Source organism: Hypanus sabinus, chromosome 2 (assembly GCF_030144855.1).
Source record: "Hypanus sabinus isolate sHypSab1 chromosome 2, sHypSab1.hap1, whole genome shotgun sequence".
Classification (NCBI taxonomy): domain Eukaryota; kingdom Metazoa; phylum Chordata; class Chondrichthyes; order Myliobatiformes; family Dasyatidae; genus Hypanus; species Hypanus sabinus.
Genome location: NC_082707.1, coordinates 153,231,239 through 153,250,298, shown reverse-complemented (window position 1 = coordinate 153,250,298; position 19,060 = coordinate 153,231,239).

The window sequence follows — 19,060 nt, the reverse complement described above, 5'->3', positions numbered from 1 at the left end:
ACTTCCACCATATTGCTAGTGCCTTTCATAGTGAATACTGATGCAAAGTACTTATTCAGTTTGTCCGCCATTTCATTGTCCCACATACCTACTTCTCAAGCATTGTTTTCTAGCAGCCTGATATGAACTCTCATCTCTCTTTTACACTTTGTGTATCTGAAGAAACTTTTGGTATCCTCTTCAATATTATCGGCTAGCTTACTTTACCTTCTTAATGACTTTTTTAGTTGCCTTCTGTTGGTTTTTTGAAAGTTTCCCAATTCCTCTAACTTCCAATTAATTTTGGCTCTATTATATGCCCTCCCTTTGGCTTTAATGTTGGCATTGACTTCTCTTGTTAGCCATGGTTGTGTAATCTTTCCTTTAGAATACTTCTTGCTCTTTGGGATGTATATATCCTGTGCCTTCCAAATTGCTTTCAGAAATTCCAACCTTTGCTGCTTTGTGTCATCCCTGCCAATGCCTTTTCCAATCAATTCTGACCAACTCCTTTCCGATGCCTCTGTAATTCCCTTTAACTCCACTGATACATCTGACTTTATCTGGATAATGGAGATTAGTTTTGTTGGCAGGATAAACTCCGTGAGTTTGTTCTATATTTAACGTGCTGGAAAATAGACCATAAATTAATATATCTGACTCAGCAACTCCGTGCTCCCTTGGCTGAAAATGGATGTAGTTTTATCATTTTGAAGATAAGCATATCACTTACAGGTACAAGGTTTCTGAAGTTTTATTCTGCTAGACTCTTAAGTACATTTTTCTTGACTGCAAGCTCAGAGGTCCATTGTTGATATCCTGATTCACAGTGCAATCTTCTTCCTTCACTTGCACCTCAACATGCTGAATTCTAATTTTTCATTACATTCTCTCCACGACCACATGCTACTGAGCTTCTGCAGCCTGCGTTAGACTAGTATGCAAGCTCCATTGATTCTGCATCCTAACTCCACATTCACAGAATGATGGATGGTGACAACATGGTGATTGTGTCTACGCTGGCTCTACACAGAAACAATCCTGTCTGTCCAGTTCTCTTGACCTCTCCAAAGTTCTACTTTTGGTGCAGGCACTTCTGGGTCAGTCTAGAATGCTTTTCTTAATTCTTCTAACTTCTCTCCTCCAACATCATGCTCTCAATAATATTGTTGATGGAGCTTTGTATCTTCAGTTAAACTTAGATAGTATCTTCATGTACTTTCACTGAACTGTTCTTATTTGGCATAGCTGACAATTTCTTCAGACCCAAGTGTAATTATGATAGAATGCTGCAAATATCACTTTAAATGTGTTATTAATATGAGGGCACGATTTCAAATTGTATACCAGGATATAATAAAAAATGCTCCAAAATATTTTATTTTTGTTATTTTTATAGGTAATTCCATCAGACACTTTCTATAATGTGCTGTATCAAATCACAAACATCACCAGAAATAATTCATTCTAAGTCAAACAACATATTTTAAAGAGGTTGGACAGAAAACTAAATGAAGAGTTTGATGTGTTCTGCAGAAAAATATAATCACGGTCTGCCAGAGTAAAATATTGCCCTCTGATTTCCTCAGTTTTCTCTCATTTGCCTGAAATATTTTCCACTTATTTTATTTTGCATATTTGATAGCAAGGTGAAGCTGAAGCTGCTTATGTTGAAGCAACTTGAATACTACAACTGGTTTATAGAGACAGCAAGCTTGCTGCTTCAAGAATGTAAGTTGACCTCACTCTTTGATTTTGCTATTAATTAAAATACTACAGGTTGATTCTACTTAAGTGGAACATGGACAATCTATGTTCTATTAGACATAACAACTTGAAGCCTTTTTCCTTGTGTCCATTATCTTCAGTAATTCAAATAGAGCACTTTCAGTGAAGGTGTTTTTCAATAAATGCCTTTTGCCCATAATATTTATAACCTATTCAAAAACAGGTTATAAATACAATGGGCAAAAGGCATAGCTAGCACAGTTTATTTTCCTACATTATAACTCTGTTACATTTCTGTTTTATTTATAGTCTTTTAGGGCTACTCTAAAAGATAATTACTTAAAATCCTAGGAATAGAAAGTGACCATTTGACCTATTATGCCTTCAGAACTTGTATATTCAGCTATCTAATTAGCTCTGCTTACTAGGTCTGTTTTGAAGTCTTGCTCTTAAAGGTTTTTTTTTCCTGGATAAATGTCTGTTCCTTCACATCAATATCAACATTGCTCTTTATATTAAATCTGGCCAGAATTCCCTATACAATGTTCGAGTACAGAGGGAAACACATGTCAGTTCTTTGATTGAACTATCCAATTATTCCTACTCTTTTGTTTTTCCCCAGTCTACCAGTTTTCTCCCCCTTTATGTCGAACCCAAAGAATGTCTATTAATCAACTGAAATACCGTACCCAAAGGCGCATGGAAAATAGAATGAAAGCATCATTTGAAAATGCGATAATTACTGGCATCAGCATTTATTTGGATAGGCATTTCAATTCGCACAAATTTAATATTGTATTATTTATAAGTATAAAACAAAATATGCGTTGGGAGCACATATAAGCCCAGCATAAATAATGGAAAGAGTACCATAACTCACAAACTAGCCCTTAATAGTCTTACCAATCACTCCCTACCTCATCTGTAGCAGAATCTGTGGGTGAAACATTGACCTCAGTCACGTTAGAACTCACAAAATGGTGGAAGAAAGTCATCTTCAACTCCAGTATATCCATCAGAAGGAGAAGAATTCATGCATTATATTTATATACATTTTAATTAACTGAATTCAATTTTCTCAGTTACCTTTGTGGGATTTGACCATTTTAGTGCTAGCAATCTGGATTATTCACCCATTAACACGGAATACTAAACAATCAACCCCTGCATAAAACCCAAGCTGTGAATGGTCTGAGTATTAATTCATATGGAACATCATTGTCCAGCTTGACCAGTCTGAATAATTGCCTTTAACTTCTTGTTTAGTTGCTATTTTCCTCTGCTCCTGGCATTCTTACTTTGGAATATGCTTATAAAAACAAGGGATTATGAAATTAATTTTGAAATAATTTTATTGGACTATTTGCTTAATGCCTGTTTTATATATATATATATATATGTGTGTGTGTGTGTGTGTGTGTGTGTGTGTGTGTGTGTGTGTGTGTGTGTATTTTTCATTTGTAGATATTTTTGTGTTTCATCATAATTAATTGGTCCAACAGCTTTCCTAATTTCAATATTAAGATCTAATGTTCAACTGCACACATACAGCAAAACTATCAATATTTTGCTATTTGTGTGTTACCCTCTACTGGAATATCAATGTATTTCTTATTAATAAGGTTTGGTTAGAATGTACAAATGAAATCAGATGGGATCTTGTAAGATGCTTACTCTTGGCATAAAAAAAGTTTAACTTTCTTTTTCCTTTACACTTTGGAAGCAAAACTCCTTTTTGATCTGTCTAGAGATGTTAAGTTCACTTGGTTATCCATCCTGTCTCAGGTGCCAGCATCCCAGCCACTGAATTAGAAAGTTGTAGGTTCACAACACACACCACTAATGTCAGCAGAAAATACAGGATGATGTTTCTAAAGTCTTCTGAAGAAATTGAGACATCAGTAATATATGTCCGGAAGTGATAAATGTTTTATTGACAAGACAGCACACTTATTTGCATATTAAACCTCTAAGATGTTGCTGCAAATATACTGTATAAAACTGTTGTAAAATTTGAAAAGTAAACAGTGGTGCAAAAAAAGATTCAAATACAAACGTTGGAAATGATTTGTCGCTGTGTTTGGGGAGTGGCTGGCTGAGTTCACTTTTTAGATTGCAGATGCCTCGTTAATCAGCTAGGCAACATGAACAAAGCTGATGAGTTTGGAGCATGGGTCAGTACTTGGAGCTATAATGTTGTGGCCATTACAGAGACTTAGATGGCTCAGGGGCAGGAATAGCTACTTAGAGACCCAGGCTTTAGATGTTTCAGAAAGGACAGGGAGGGAGGCAAAAAAAGTGGGGGTGCGGCACTGCTGATCAGAGATAGTGTCACGGATGCAGAAAAGGAGGAAGTCATGGAGGGATTATCTACTGAGTCTCTTTGGGTGGAAGTTAAAGACAGGAAGGGGTCAATAACAATACTGGGTTTTTTTTTAATTGACCACCCGAAATTAACAGGGACATCAGGGAATAGATAGGGAGAGAGATACTGGAATGGTGCAGTAATAACAGGGTTGTCTTGATGGGGGATTTTAATTCCCCCAATATTGATTGGCAGCTCCCTAGAGTGAGGGATTTAGATGGGGTGGAGCTTGTTAAGTGTGTTCAAGAAGATATCCAGATACAGTATGTGGATAAGCCTGCAAGAGGAGAGGCTCTACTTGATCTGGTATTGGGAAATGAACCTGGTCAGGTGTCAGGTCTCTCAGTGGGAGAGCATTTTGGAGATAGTGATTATAATTCTCTCTCCTTTACCATAGCATTGGAGAGGCCGGACCTACTCAGCTGGAAGGACTAGGACAGCAGGCTCTTGACTCGACCCAGGAATTGTAGACGTCAGGCTCGCGACTTGACCCAGGAACTGTGCTTGGCAGGCTCCCAACTCGACCGAGTCTCAGCCAGCCACGAAAATGAGAGAATTCGTATCTTACTTGGGGCAGCGGCAAAACAGCCGGCAACTCAGCTGGACACAAAAACAACTGAATTCACTGAGCAGCCACGGTACTGAAGCAATTAGAGTCCATGGTTCTCAGTGGCCCTGAGACAAATACAGCTGCCTTGCTGAGATGATTGGCTTCCGGTGACTGGTTACTGGTGACGAATTTCTGATGACAGTTCAGCAAGCCAGTAGCTGTAACCCAGAGCCCCTTAATGTTGACGGTACAAAATGAAGATCAGGCACCCAACAGAACACAGGGAAAAGGAAATAACTGAAATGAGGAATCCATAGACTGGACCATGACAGCTAGAGAAGTTCTGGAGGATTGGAGGGTTGCAGATGTTGTTCTCTTGTTCACAAAAGGGAGGAGAGATAGCTCAGAAAATTATAGACCAGTGAGTCTTACTTCAATGCTTGGTAAGTTGATGGAGAAGATCTTGAGAGGCAGGATTTATGAACATATGGAGAGGCATAATATGATTAAGAATAGTCAGCATGACTTTGTAAGGCAGGTCGTGCCTTACGAGCCTGATTGAATTTTTTGAGGATGTGACTAAACACATCGATGAGGGTAGAGCAGTAGATGTAGTGTATATGGATTTTAGCAAGACATTTGATAAGGTACCCCATGCAAGGCTTATTGAGAAAGTAAGGAGGCATGGGATCTTTGCTTTATGGATCCAGAACTGGCTTGCCGACGGAAGGCAGAGTGATTGTAAATGGGTCATATTCTGCATGGAGGTCGGTGACTAGTGGTGTGCCTCAGGGATCTGTTCTGGGACTGTTACTTTTTGTGATTTTTATAAATGACCTGGATGAGGAAGTGGAGGGATGGGTTAATAAATTTGCTGATGACACAAAGGTTGGGGGTGTTGTGGATAGTGTGGAGGGCTGTCAGAGGTTACAGTGGGGCATCGATAAGATGCAAAACTGGGCTGAGAAATGGCAGATAGAGTTCAACCCAGATAAATGTGAAGTGGTTCATTTTGGTAGGTCAGATATGATGACAGAATATAGTACTAATGGTAAGACTCCTGGCAATGTGGAGGATCAAAGAGATCTTGAGGTCTGAGTCCATAGGACACTCAAAACTGCAGTGCATGTTGACTGTATGGTTAAAAAGGCATACGGTGTATTGGCCTTCATCAACCATGGAATTGAATTTAGGAGCCAAGAGGTAATGTTGCAGCTATATAAGACCCCAGTCAGACCACACTTGGAGTACTGTGCTCGGTTTTGGTCACCTCACTACAGGAAGGATGTGGAAATGATAGAAACGGTGCAGAGGAGATTTACAAGGATGCTGCCTGGATTGGCAAGCATTACTTATAAGAATAAGCTGAGTGAACTTGGCCTTTTCTCCTTGGAGTGACATAGGACGAAAAGTGACCTGGTAGAGGTGTATAAGATAATGAGAGGCATTGATCGTGTAAGTAGTCAGAGGCTTTTTACCAGGCCTAAAATGGCTAACACGAGAGGACACAGTTTTAAGTTACTTGGAAGTAGGTACAGAGGAGATGTCAGGAGTAAGTTTTTACACAGAGAGTGGTGACTGCGTGGAACGGACTGCTGGTGACAGTGGTGGAGGTGGATACGATAGAGCCTTTTAAGAAGCTCCTGGATAGGTACATGGAACTTAGCAAATTAGAGGGCTATGGGTAACCTGAGGTACTTTCTAAAGTAAGTGCATGTTCAGCACAGCATCATGGGCCAAAGGGCCTGCATTGTGCTGTAGGTTTTCTATGTTTCTATGTTTCTAACATTATCACTGCAACTTTGAATGAAATGCTGGTGATCTACATTGTGCATCTTTTATGTGTCCTGTGATTAGTCCGTTTGTGTATGTGTGTGTGGCATGTGTCCCATTTCTGTTGGTTACCGATTATGTAATCCATGGTTGGTTCATTAAAATCCAATTAGGTGATTAGGTACCTGGGCTCTGCCAGTCGACCATTATGTAGGATTAACATTGTCCTCATTGATTGAAACGTGTAATCAGGTGTGAATTGGCTCTTAGCTCTGAACTGCTGACTTGACACTGAAGTGGGATGTAAAGTGAATTTATTTTGATGTGCTTGTTGATAGAATTCTGTGTGACAGCCAAGCACATCAATTTGACTGGACCAATGTCACTATCCTAATCCAAGCCCGTCAATGACAAGCCCAAGAATTCTTGGAGGCTTTGTTCTCCACACAGAATTATATCAACTTATGACCCAAATATTCTCAATAATATATCACGGAACCCATGGTACCATTTGAAGAACAGGAGAGCTTTCCTTGGTCAATATTTATTCTTCATTCAACATCAGTATAACAGATTAAATGACAATATCTCAAAATGGTTGTTGCAGTTTGTCCTGTCAAATTGATTGCAATATGTCCACTCTTACAAAATTCACTACACTGTAAAGTAATTTTAGACATCCTTCCTTGACGAGAGCCAATCCTCCTGAGCTAAATATCCAAGGTCAAATAATAATTAGATTTTCACTTTTGATTGTTTAACAGTTGATTCAAACTATTATGTTAATTCCTCAGATACAAGTTGTTCCCCCGCCCCCCCGCCCAATATCTGTGCTTAGTCTTTGGTATATTAACAAGAGAATACTACAAACTTTGCAATGCTGCTTCTTCAGGTGAGACCTCATTTGACTGTTCAGACACACAAGGTATACTTAGTGGCCACTTTACTAGCTAGAGGAGGTACCTTATAAAGTGGCCACTGAGTGTATTTCTGCATACTCGTGGTCTGCTGCTGTAGCCCATTCACTTCAAGGTTTGATGGGCTGTGCATCCAAAGATGCTCTTTTGCACATCACTGTTGTAACCTGTGAATATTTGAGTTGCTGTTGCCTTCCTGTCAGCTTGAACCAGTCTGGCCATTATCCTCAGAACACTCTCCTGAACAAGGCCTTTTTTGCCCACAGAACTGCCACTCACTGGATATTTCTTGTTTTTCACACCATTATCTGTGAATTCTAGAGATCACTGTGCATGAAAATCCCAAGGGATCAGCAGTTTCTGAAATACTCAAACTACTCAGCCTGGCACCAACAATCATTCCATGCTCAAAGTCAATTAGATTACATTTCTTCCCTATTCTCATGTTTGGTCTGAACAGCAACTGAGCCTCTTGACCATGTCTGCATGTTTTTATGCATTGGGTGCTGCAACATGATCAGATGATTAGATATTTGCATTTACAAGCAGATGTAGAGGTGTAACAAATAAACTGGCAACTGAGTGCATTTGTTGGCCAAAGCAATTGAGAGCAGTGATTTCTCCTGCTAACATGCCCAATCAAGGCGTTGAAAATTAGACATGACATTCTTTAGATGCTGAAAATCCAGAGTAACCCACTCAAAGTATTGGAAGAACTCGGCAGGTCAAGCAACATCTATGGAAAGGAATAAAGAGTTGACATTTTGGGCCTTCCAGCATTTTAAGTGTATTGACTAAATAAAGATTGACTTTATCAGTCATTACACTTACAGCTTTTATACTTTGCTCAATTTCTGTTCACCTATCTATAGGAAAGATATTAGTAAGTTTGAAAGACTGAGTTATAGGAAAAGTTGAATTGGTTAGGACTTTATGCCCTAAAATGCAGAAGTATGAGAGATCTTATAGAGGTGTACAAAATGAGGAGTGGTTTAGATAGAGTGAAAGCCTTTCCCTCAGTTTGGGTAGAACTAGAACTAGCATTCGTTAGTTTAGTATGAAAGATGAAATCATTGTGTACCTACATAAAAGTGTATGGAGCATTAAGTATTTCATGTCAAAGAGCTGTTTGTATAGATACATCATTAGAAGGGTTTGGAGGGATATCATTCTTGTACAGATAGATGAAACTAGACAGAGGATCATGTTGGCATGGACTAGATGGACCAAAAGCCTTTTTCTGTCCTGCAGTACTCTATGATTCTATGATTGTAATATCTTCCAAATGTCTTGTAACTGAAATAGTTAATTGGTCAGACATTATTTTGAACACCCTGATCATGTATTAAAATTTCCAAGTAAATTTACCTATTTCAAGATTATTTGCCTCAGGTTTTTAAATTAGGAAACTACAATCCTTGAAAAATTGTCATTTTCAACTTTAAAAAAAGATTAATTGGGGAGGGGGAATGATACAGCAGGCAGTGGGTGATACTAGTGAGAAAGATGAATTGCATGGTTCAGGTTTTCCTGCTGCATAGCTAGAAAATTAAGCATTTTGATTCATATTGTCACATATACAAGAAATGGACATTGATGATAATGCCTGCTTTACCAAAAGCCTCTGATACTATCTGTTTTAAAGCTTTGTTTAGATGTTGACATACCATCAACTAAATATGGAGACAAACAACTAAATATGTCGGCCTGCAACCTGATGGCATGAACATTGACTTCTCTAACTTCCGTTAATGCCCCTCCTCCCCTTCTTACTCCATCCCTGACATATTTAGTTGCTTGCCTGTTCTCCATCTCCCTCTGGTGGTTCTCCCCCCCCCCCTTTCTTTCTCCCGAGGCCTCCTGTCCCATGATCCTTTCCCTTCTCCAGCTTTGTATCACTTTCACCAATCACCTTTTCAGCTCTTAGTTTCATCCCACCCCCTCCGGTCTTCTCCTATCATTTTGCATCTCTCCCTCCCCCCACTACTTTCAAATCTCTTACTATCTTTCCTTTCAGTTAATCCTGACGAAGGGTCTCGGCCCGAAACGTCGAAAGTGCTTCTTATAGATGCTGCCTGGCTTGCTGTGTTCCACCAGCATTTTGTGTGTGTTGTTTATTTTACTGAGGTCTCTTTGTTCTGTCCTGGATCGAGTTTTAATTTTATAACCAAGTGGAGCGTTATTAAAAAAATATGTGCTCTCTGCTTCTTTCTGGAGCAAAGACCCAATATTTCTTTCTATTAAATCTCTTAACTGTCTGAGCAAATTCTCTTGATTCCTCCCACCTACTACAAATAAAATATTTCACATTTTTTATGTCTTTTACGTTTCTTTTTCATCTAGAATGTGATCCTGGGACTGTTGAAGCCTGCAGTTTGCAGTTTGAAGATTGTTTGGGTGCTTCAGTGCTGTGCAGTCTCTGAGAGGATTACAGGAGACATAGACAGTGTGCAGGAATCTTGTGGTGAAAAGACTTCGACCTGACATTCGACTCCATTTCTCTAATTAAAGCCTCTATTGTTTGCTGATTAAAGGAACAAGGGAGACTGGAATGCCTTCTTTTTTATTGCTGAGGGATTGGTCTGCTGCTGGAGATGGGAGCCTGCTTTTTTATCGCTGGCGAGATCACTCTGCTATGGAGAGGGGTGACTGCCTTTTTATCCCTGGTGAGATTGCTCTGCTACAGAGAGAGAGAATATTGTCTATGTTTTCTGTGGACTTGCCCTGTTGACTTTGTTTCAGTCTTATGACTTTTTTGCATTCTGTGTTTTTTGCCCAATCTTTCTCAATTTTTGTTTGTAGGGATGAGTGATTTGGGGGTTGATGATCATTCTACAATTCTTTTCTTTCTTGGTTTCATGGCTGTTTGGAGAATAAGAATATCAGAGTTGAATACTTCAATAATAAATTAACCTTTGAAAAGTTGTACTCTCAAACAAACCTTTTCTTGTGCTGTATAGATGGAAAAGTCCTCATTCCAAAGCTGTTCTGGCACCCCTCCCCAACTCTCCCTACTTTATTGTTGCTGCGTTCTATACTTACTTAGTTTTATTACCTTTCATATGAATTTCTGCCCTGCTCTTCTGACAGTTCTCTCCCTTTCCTTTATCTTCATTTGTATTTCAGGATGCTAACTATCCACTGATCACTGATACCTACTATATGCCCATTCCCATACTTTGACTACACTTGCAACCCATCTCCTTTAAGGACACCAATTCTTTCAGTTTCTGCTTCCATGCTCCATGTTTTAAAGACAAGACTTCACATTCCAACACTCTAAAATGTCCTTTTTCAGGAAAATTAGCTTTCCTTCCACTCTGGTTTGAATGCTTACTTGTATTTCCTCCCTTCCGAGATACCTGCTATGAACTTGATCCTTTTCCAGACAGAATAGATCTTAACTCCCTTTCTCCACACCCTTCACTACACCATTTTCTGCAGATGATTCTTCCTTATTTCTGCTGGATGCAACAGAATCCCACCACAAGTCACATCTTACCCTCTTCCCAAGCACTTTGCCTTTTATGGGAACAAATCTCTCACCAATCTGTTCATCCGTACTCACCTATCCACCTTTCTCATCCACCCAGGTCTTCCTGCCCTCAGGCACTTTCCCTGGCAACAGTAGGAGATGCATCCCTACATCTCCTCCTTCAGCACCATCCAGGGATCCAAACAGCCCTTCCAGGTGAGGCAGAAGATCGCATGAAGCCCTTCCAAGCTGGTTATTCCATCCGGTGCTTCTTGATGTGGGATTTTCTACATTGGTAAGATCGAACTTAGACCATGCAATGCTTTGCAAAGTACCTGCACTGACTGGAATGGCCACCTTCAGCAATGGGTTGTTTCTCTCATTCCCACCCCAACCTTAAGACCATAAGACATAGGAACAGAATTAGGCCATTCAGCTTATTCAGTCTGCTCCACTATTCCATCATTTCTGATTCTGGATCCCACTACACCTGCCTTCACATCATATTCTTTTATGCCCTTACCGATCAAGAAATGATCAACTTCCACCTTAAGCATATGCACGGACTTGGCCTCCACCACAGTCTGTAGCAGAGCATTCCACAGATTCACCACCCTCTGGCTCAAAGATTTCCTCCTTACCTCTGTTCTGAAAGGATGCCCCTCAATTTTGAGGCTTTGCCCTCTAGTTGTAGATACACCCACCATAGGAAACATCCTCTCCATGTCCATTCTAGATAGTCCTTTCAAAATGCGATAGGTTTCAATGAGATTCATCCACATTCTTCTAAATTCCAGTGAGTACAGCTGCCAAGTGATCCTCATATGTTGTCCCCTTCATTCCCAGAATCATCCCCATGAACTTCCTCTGGACTATCTCCACTGACAACACATCCATTCTCAGATAAGGGGCCCAAAACTGTTGACAATACTCCAAGTGCATCCTGATTAGTGGCTTATAAAGGCTCAGCATTATCTCCTTGCTTTTATATTCTATTCCCCTTGAAATAAATGGCAACATTGCATTTGCCTTCTCTACCACAGACTGAACCTGTAAATTAACCTCCTAGAATTCTTGCATGAGGACTCCTGAGTTCCTCTGCACCTCTGATGTTTGAACATTCTCCCCATTTAGATAACAGTCCGCACTATTGTTCCTTCTACCAAAATGCATCATCATACATTTCCTAACACTGTATACCATATACCACTTCTTTTGCCCATTCTTCCAATTTCTCTAAGACCTGCTGCAATTGCATTGCTTCCTCAGCACTACCTACCCCTCCACCTATCTTTGTATCATCAATTCCATCATCAAAATCACTCACAAACAAACTGAAAAGCAGCAGTCCCAATACTGACCCCTGAGGAACACCATTAGTCACTGGTAGCCAACCAGAAAAGGTCCCCTTTAATCCCATCACTGCCTCCAGCCTGTCAGCCATGCCAGTATCTTTCATGTAACACCATAGGATTTTATCTTGTTAAACAGACTCATGTGAGGCATCTTATCAAATGTCTTCTGAAAATCCAAGTAAATGACATCTACTGCCTCTGTTTTGTCCATCCTGCTTGTTAATTCCTCAAAAAACTCCAATAGGTTTGTCAGGCAAGATTTCCCTTTACATAAACCTAGCTGACTTTGACTTATTTATCATTGGTCTCCAAGTCTCTCGAAATCTCATCCTTAAAAATTGGATCCAACACTTTCCCAACTACTGAGGGCTAGGCTAAAACTGGCCTATAACTTCCATTATTTTGCCTTCCCCCTTTCTTAAAGAGTGGAGTAACATTTGCAATTTCCAGTCCTCTGGGACCTTGCCAGAATCAAGTGATTCTCAGAATTAGAATCAGAATCAGATTTATTATCACTGGTATGTATTGTGAAATTTGTTAACTTTCCAGCAGCAGTTCAACACAATACATAATATAAAAGAAAAAAACATAATAAATAAATAATTCTCTCTCTCTCTATGTATATATATATAATAGAGTAAATGCAATGCAAAAAACACAAATAATATGTATTAAAAAGGTGAGGTAGTGTTCAAGGGTTCAATATCCATTTAGGAATCAGATGGCAGAGGGGAAGAAGATGTTCCTGAATTGCTGAGTGTGTGCCTTCGGGCTTCTGTATCTCCTACCCAATGGTAACAGTGAAAAACGGGCATGCCCTGGGTGCTGGAGGTCCCCAATAATAGACGCTGCCTTTCTGAGACAACGCTCCTTGAAGACATCCGGGGTACTTTGTAAGCTAGTTCCCAAGATGGAGCTGACAAGATTTACAACCCTCTTTAGCTTCTTTTGGTCTTCTGCAGTAACAACACCACTCCCCTCCATTAACAGATAGTGATGCAGCCTGTCAGAATATTCTCCATGGTACATCTATAAGTTTTTGAGAGTATTTGTTGACATAACAAATCTCATCAAACTCATAATGAAGTATAGTCGCTGTCTTGCTTTCTTTATAACTGCATCAATAGGTTGGGACCAGGTTAGATCCTCAGAGATCTTGATACCCAAGAACTTGAAACTGCTCACTCTCTCCACTGCTGATCCCTCTATGCGGATTGGTATGTGATCCTTCATCTCACCCTTCCTGAAGTCCACAATCAGCTCTTTTGTCTTACTGACATTGAGTGTCAGGTTGTTGTTGCGACACCACTCCACTAGTTGGCATATCTCACTCTTGTATGCCCTCTCTTCACCACCTCAAATTCTACCAACAATGGTGGTATCATCAGCAAATTTCTATATGGTATTTGAGCTATGCCAAGCTACACAGTCATGAGTATATAAATAGTAGAGCAGTGGGCTAAGCACACACCCCTGAGGTGCACCAGTGTTGACCATCAGTGAGGAGGAGATATTATCACCAACCTATATAGATTATGGTCTTTGGTTAGGAAGCTGAGGATCCAATTTCAGAGGGAGGTAGAGAGGCCCAGGTTCTGCAACTTCTCCATCAGGTTTGTGGGAATGATGGTATTAAATGCTGAACTATATTTGATGAACATCATTCTGACATAGGTGTTTGTGTTGTCCAGGTGGTCTAAAGCCAGGTGAAGAGCCATTGAGATTGCATCTGTCATTGACTTATTCTTGAAAGATCATGACCCATGCATTCGTTATCTCTTCAACAACATCTTTCAGGACTCTGGGATGTATTTCACCTGATCCAGGTGACTTATCCACCTTAAGACCTTTCAGTTTAACCTGCACTTATTTCCTTGTAATAACAATGGCACTCAGTCTTGCTCCCTGACACTCACGGACCACTGGTACACTGCTTAAATCTTCCACAGTGAAGACTGATGCAAAGTTCACCTGCCATTTCTTTGTCCCTTATTACTACCTCACCAGCATCATTTTCCAGTGGTCCAATATTAAATTTCATCCCTCTTTTACTCCTTATATATCTGAAAAAAATTTAGTTTACTACTTTACATTATTGGTGAGTTTGCCATCATATTACAATTTTTTTCCTTATAGCTTTTTAGATGCCTTTTGCTTGATTTTAAAAGAGTCCCAATCTTCCAACTTCCCACTTACTTTTGCTTCCTTATATGCCCTTTTCTTGACTTTTCTGCCATCCTTAACTTGTCAGCCACAATTAGCTAGCCCTGCCATTTGAGAACAACTTCTTCTGTGGGATATATCTATCCTGTGCCTTGCAGGCATCTCTGCTCCTCTGTCATCCCTGCCAGTATCCTTTTCCAATCCACCTGGGCAAATTCCTATCTTAGGGCTCTGTAATTCTCTTTATTCCATTGTGGTACTAATATATGTGACTTATGCTTCTCGCCTTCAAATTGCAGTATGAATTCAATCATATTCTGATCACTGCCTCCTAAGGATTCCTTTATACTAAGCTGCCTCATAAGATTTGGGTTATTACACAACTCCCAATCTAAACTTTTGCTCAAGCAAAAGCTACTGTCAAAAGTCATCTCATAGGCATTCAATAAATTCCCTCTCTTGCGATCTGATACCAACCGGATTTTCCCAATCCCCTTGCATATTGAAGTGCCCCATTACCATTGTGACATTACTCTTATTACATGCCTTTTTCAGCTCCCTTTGCTATCTCAACCCCAGATCTTGGCTACTATTTGGAGGCCTATATATGATTAACATAACGGTTTTTAACCCTTGAGTTTCCTAACTCTACCACAAAGATTCAACATTCTCTGACCCTATGACATGTCCTTCTAAAGATGTTATTCCATCTCTTACCAACACAGCCCACCATCGCTTATTCATCTCCTTTCGATACAAATTACATCCGTTGATGTTAAGTTCCTAACTGTGGCCTTCTTGCAGCCACAACTCAGTGATGCCCACAACGTCATACTGACCAATGTCTAATTGTGCCATGATACAAGTTTGTCCACCTTATTTTGAATACTACACACATTTAAATACAGCATCTACACTCTTACATTCTTTGCCCTTTTAATTTTGCTTGTGTGGTACAATTTGATTCTTCACTCTGTCTACATTTTTAGCCAATCATTGGCTTGCCCTTCCTTATGTTCATGTTCACTCGTCATCTACTTACAAACCTGCTGGTTCATCCTCAGTTCTATTATACTGGTTCCTAACCCCCTGCCATAATAGTTTAAACCACTCCTAACAACTCTTGTACATTTGCCCGCATGAATATTGGTTCCCCTCAGATTCAAGTACAACCCATCCTTTTTGTACTGGTCACAACTGCCCCAGAAGAAGTCAATTATCCAGAAATCTGAATCCCTGCCCCCTGCTCCATTTCTTCAGCCACACATTTATCTGCTCCTCATTTTCTTCCTATCTTCATTGTCACATGGCACAGATAGCAATCCTGAGATTACTACTCTTGAGGTCCTGCATCTCAGCTTCCTTCCTAACTCCCTGTATTCTTGTTTCAGGACCCCCTCCCTTTTTCTTCCTCCGTCACCAGTACCAATATGTACCATAACTTCCTGCTGCTCACCCTCCCATTTCAGGATATTGTGAATGCATTCAGACACATTGTGGACTCAGACACCTGGGAGGCAACCTACCATCTGTATATTCTCCAATGCCACTGTAAGGGCAAAAGCAAACTAAAACAACAGCAGCTCATATTCCTCTTGGGTAGCCTGCAATCCAATGGTATGATTATTCAGGTATCCCACTCCTCCTGTGATCTCTTCCTACCCCTACTAGAGCAGCTAGGTTTGCTTACCTTTGCTTATCTTTACTACTTCACCACACTTCACACCACCATTACACAGATCCACCTGTTACCCTTCCAACTTGTTTCCATCAGCCCATAACCCAGTCACTAAGGGATTCTTCTCCTTTGGCCTATCCTGCATATCACTCCACCTCACCCCTGTCCCCAATTTCACTGGTTCAAATAAAAATACCATATACCTGTCCAATCTTTTTTTTAAATGACAATATCGAACCTGCCTCTACCACTTCTACTGGAAGCTCATTCCACACAGCTACCACTTTCTGAGTAAAGAATTTCCCCTCGTGTTACCCCTAAACTTTTGCCCCCTAACTCTCAATTCATGTCCTCGTGTTTGAATCTCCCCTACTCTCAATGGAAAAAGCCTTTCCATGTCAACTCTATCTATCCCCCTCATAATTTTAAATACCTCTATCAAATCTCCACTCAACCTTCTACGCTCCAAAGAATAAAGACCTAACTTTTTCAACCTTTCTCTGTAACTTAGGTGCTGAAACCCAGGTAACGTTTTAGTAAATCTTCTCTGTATTATCTCTATTTTGTTGACATCTTTCCTATAATTTAGTGACCAGAACTGTACACAATACTCCAAATTCGGCCTTACCAATGCCTTGTACAATTTTAACATTACGTCCCAACTCCTATACTCAATGCTCTGATTTATAAAGGCCAGCATACCAAAAGCTTTCTTCAACACCCTATCCACATGAGATCCCACCTTCATGGAACTATGCACTATTATTCCTAGATCATTCTGTTCAACTGCATTCCTCAATGTCCTAACATTTACCATGTATGTCCTATTTTGATTAGTCCTACCAAAATGTAGCACCTCACACTTTTCAGCATTAAACTCCATCTGCCATCTTTCAGCCCACTCTTCTAACTGGCCTAAATCTCTTGGCAAGCTTTGAAAACCTACTTCATTATCCACAATGGCACCTATCTTAGTATCATTTGTATACTTACTAATCCAATTTACCACCCCATCATTCATATCATTAATGTATATGACAAACAACATTGGACCCAGTACAGATCCCTGAAGCACACCACTAGTCACCGGCCTCCAACCTGACAAACAGTTATCCTTCACTACTCTCTGGCATCTCCCATCCAGCCACTATTGGATCCCGTTTACTACTTCAATATTAATACCTAAATATTAATACTAATAATACCTAAATTTATACCTAAATATTAATACCTCTTTAAAAAATTCAATATTTGTCAAACATGACCTTCCATGCACAAATCCACATTGACTGTTCCTAATCAGACCCTGTCTATCCAGATGATTATATATACCATCTCTGAGAATACTTTCCATTAATTTACCCACCACTGACATCAAACTTACAGGCTGATAATTGCTAGATTTACTCTTAGAACCCTTTTTAAACAATGGAACCACATGAGCAATATGCCAATCCTCCAGCACCATTCTGATTTCCAATGATATTTGAAATATTTCTGTCAAAGCCCTTGCTATTTCTACCCCAACTGCCCTCAAGGTCCGAGGGAAATATCCTATCAGGATCTAGAAACTTATCCACCTTTATATTCTTTAACAGCGCCAGTACTTCCTCTTCTTTAATAATCATAGTTTCCATAACTACCCTACTTGTTTCCCTTACCTTACACAATTCAATATCTTTTTCCTTAGTGAATATCAAAGAAAAGAAATTGTTCAAAATCTCCCCCATCTCTTTTGGCTCCACACATTGCTGTCCACTCTGATTCTCTAAGGGACCAATTTCATCCCTCACTATCTTTTTGCTATTAATATAACTGTAGAAACCCTTTGAATTTATTTTCACCTTACTTGCCAAAACAACCTCATATCTTCTTTTATCTTTTCTAATTTCTTTCTTAAGATTCTTTTTACATTCTTTATATTCCTCGAGCACCTCATTTACTCCATGCTGCTTATACTTATTGTAGATCTCTCTCTATTTCAGAACCAGATTTCCAATATCCCCTGAAAACCATGGCTCTCTCAAACTTCTAACCTTTCCTTTCAACCTAACAGAAACATAAAGATTCTGTACCCTCAAAATTTCACCTTTAACTGACCTCCATTTCTCTATTACTTCCTTCCCATAAAACAAATTGTCCCAATCCACTCTTTCTAAATCCTTTTGCATCTCCTCAAAGTTAGCCTTTCTACAATCAAAAATCCTTACCCTGTGTCTAGACCTATTCTTCTCCATAATTACATTGAAACTAATTGCATTATGATCACTGGACCCTAAGTGCTCCCCAACACAGACTTCCGTCACCTGACCTATCTCATTCCCTAACAAGGGATCCAACACTGCTACTTCTCTAGTTGGAACCTTTATGTACTGCTGCAAAAAACTATCCAGCACACATTTTACAAACTCCAAACCTTTCAGCCCTTTTACAGAATGGGCTTCCCATTCTATGAGTGGAAAATTAAAATATCCCGCAATCACAACTGTGTGCTTACTACAAATATCTGCTATCTCCTTATAAATTTGCTCCTCCAATTCTCGCTCCCCATTAGGTGGTCTATAATACACCCCTATAAGTGTTACTATGCCTTTCCCATTCCTCAAATCCACCAAAATAGTCTCCCTAAACAAGCCCTCTAATCTATCCTGCCAAAGCATTGCTGCAATATTTTCTCTGACAAGCAATGCAACACCTCCCCCTCTTGCCCCTCCGATTCTATCATACCTAAAGCAACGAAATCCGGGAATAATTAGTTACCAATCACACCCCTCCTGCAACCATGTTTCACTAATAGCTACAACATAATATTTCCAGGTATCAATCCATGCTCTAAGCTCATCCACCTTTCTTACAATGCTCCTAGCATTAAAATAAATGCATTTAAGAAATTCTCCACCTCTTACTCTCTGTTTATCCCTAATGGTTTAAACAACTTTACTATCTTCTTTTTTCTTTCTCCCCTACATCTTCGGTTGGAGCGCTCCCCTTCTCTGTCACCTGCCTATCCTCCCTCACGCACTGTCTACTAGCCTTCTCTATTTGTGAACTAACCTCCTCTCTCCTAGTCTCTTTGA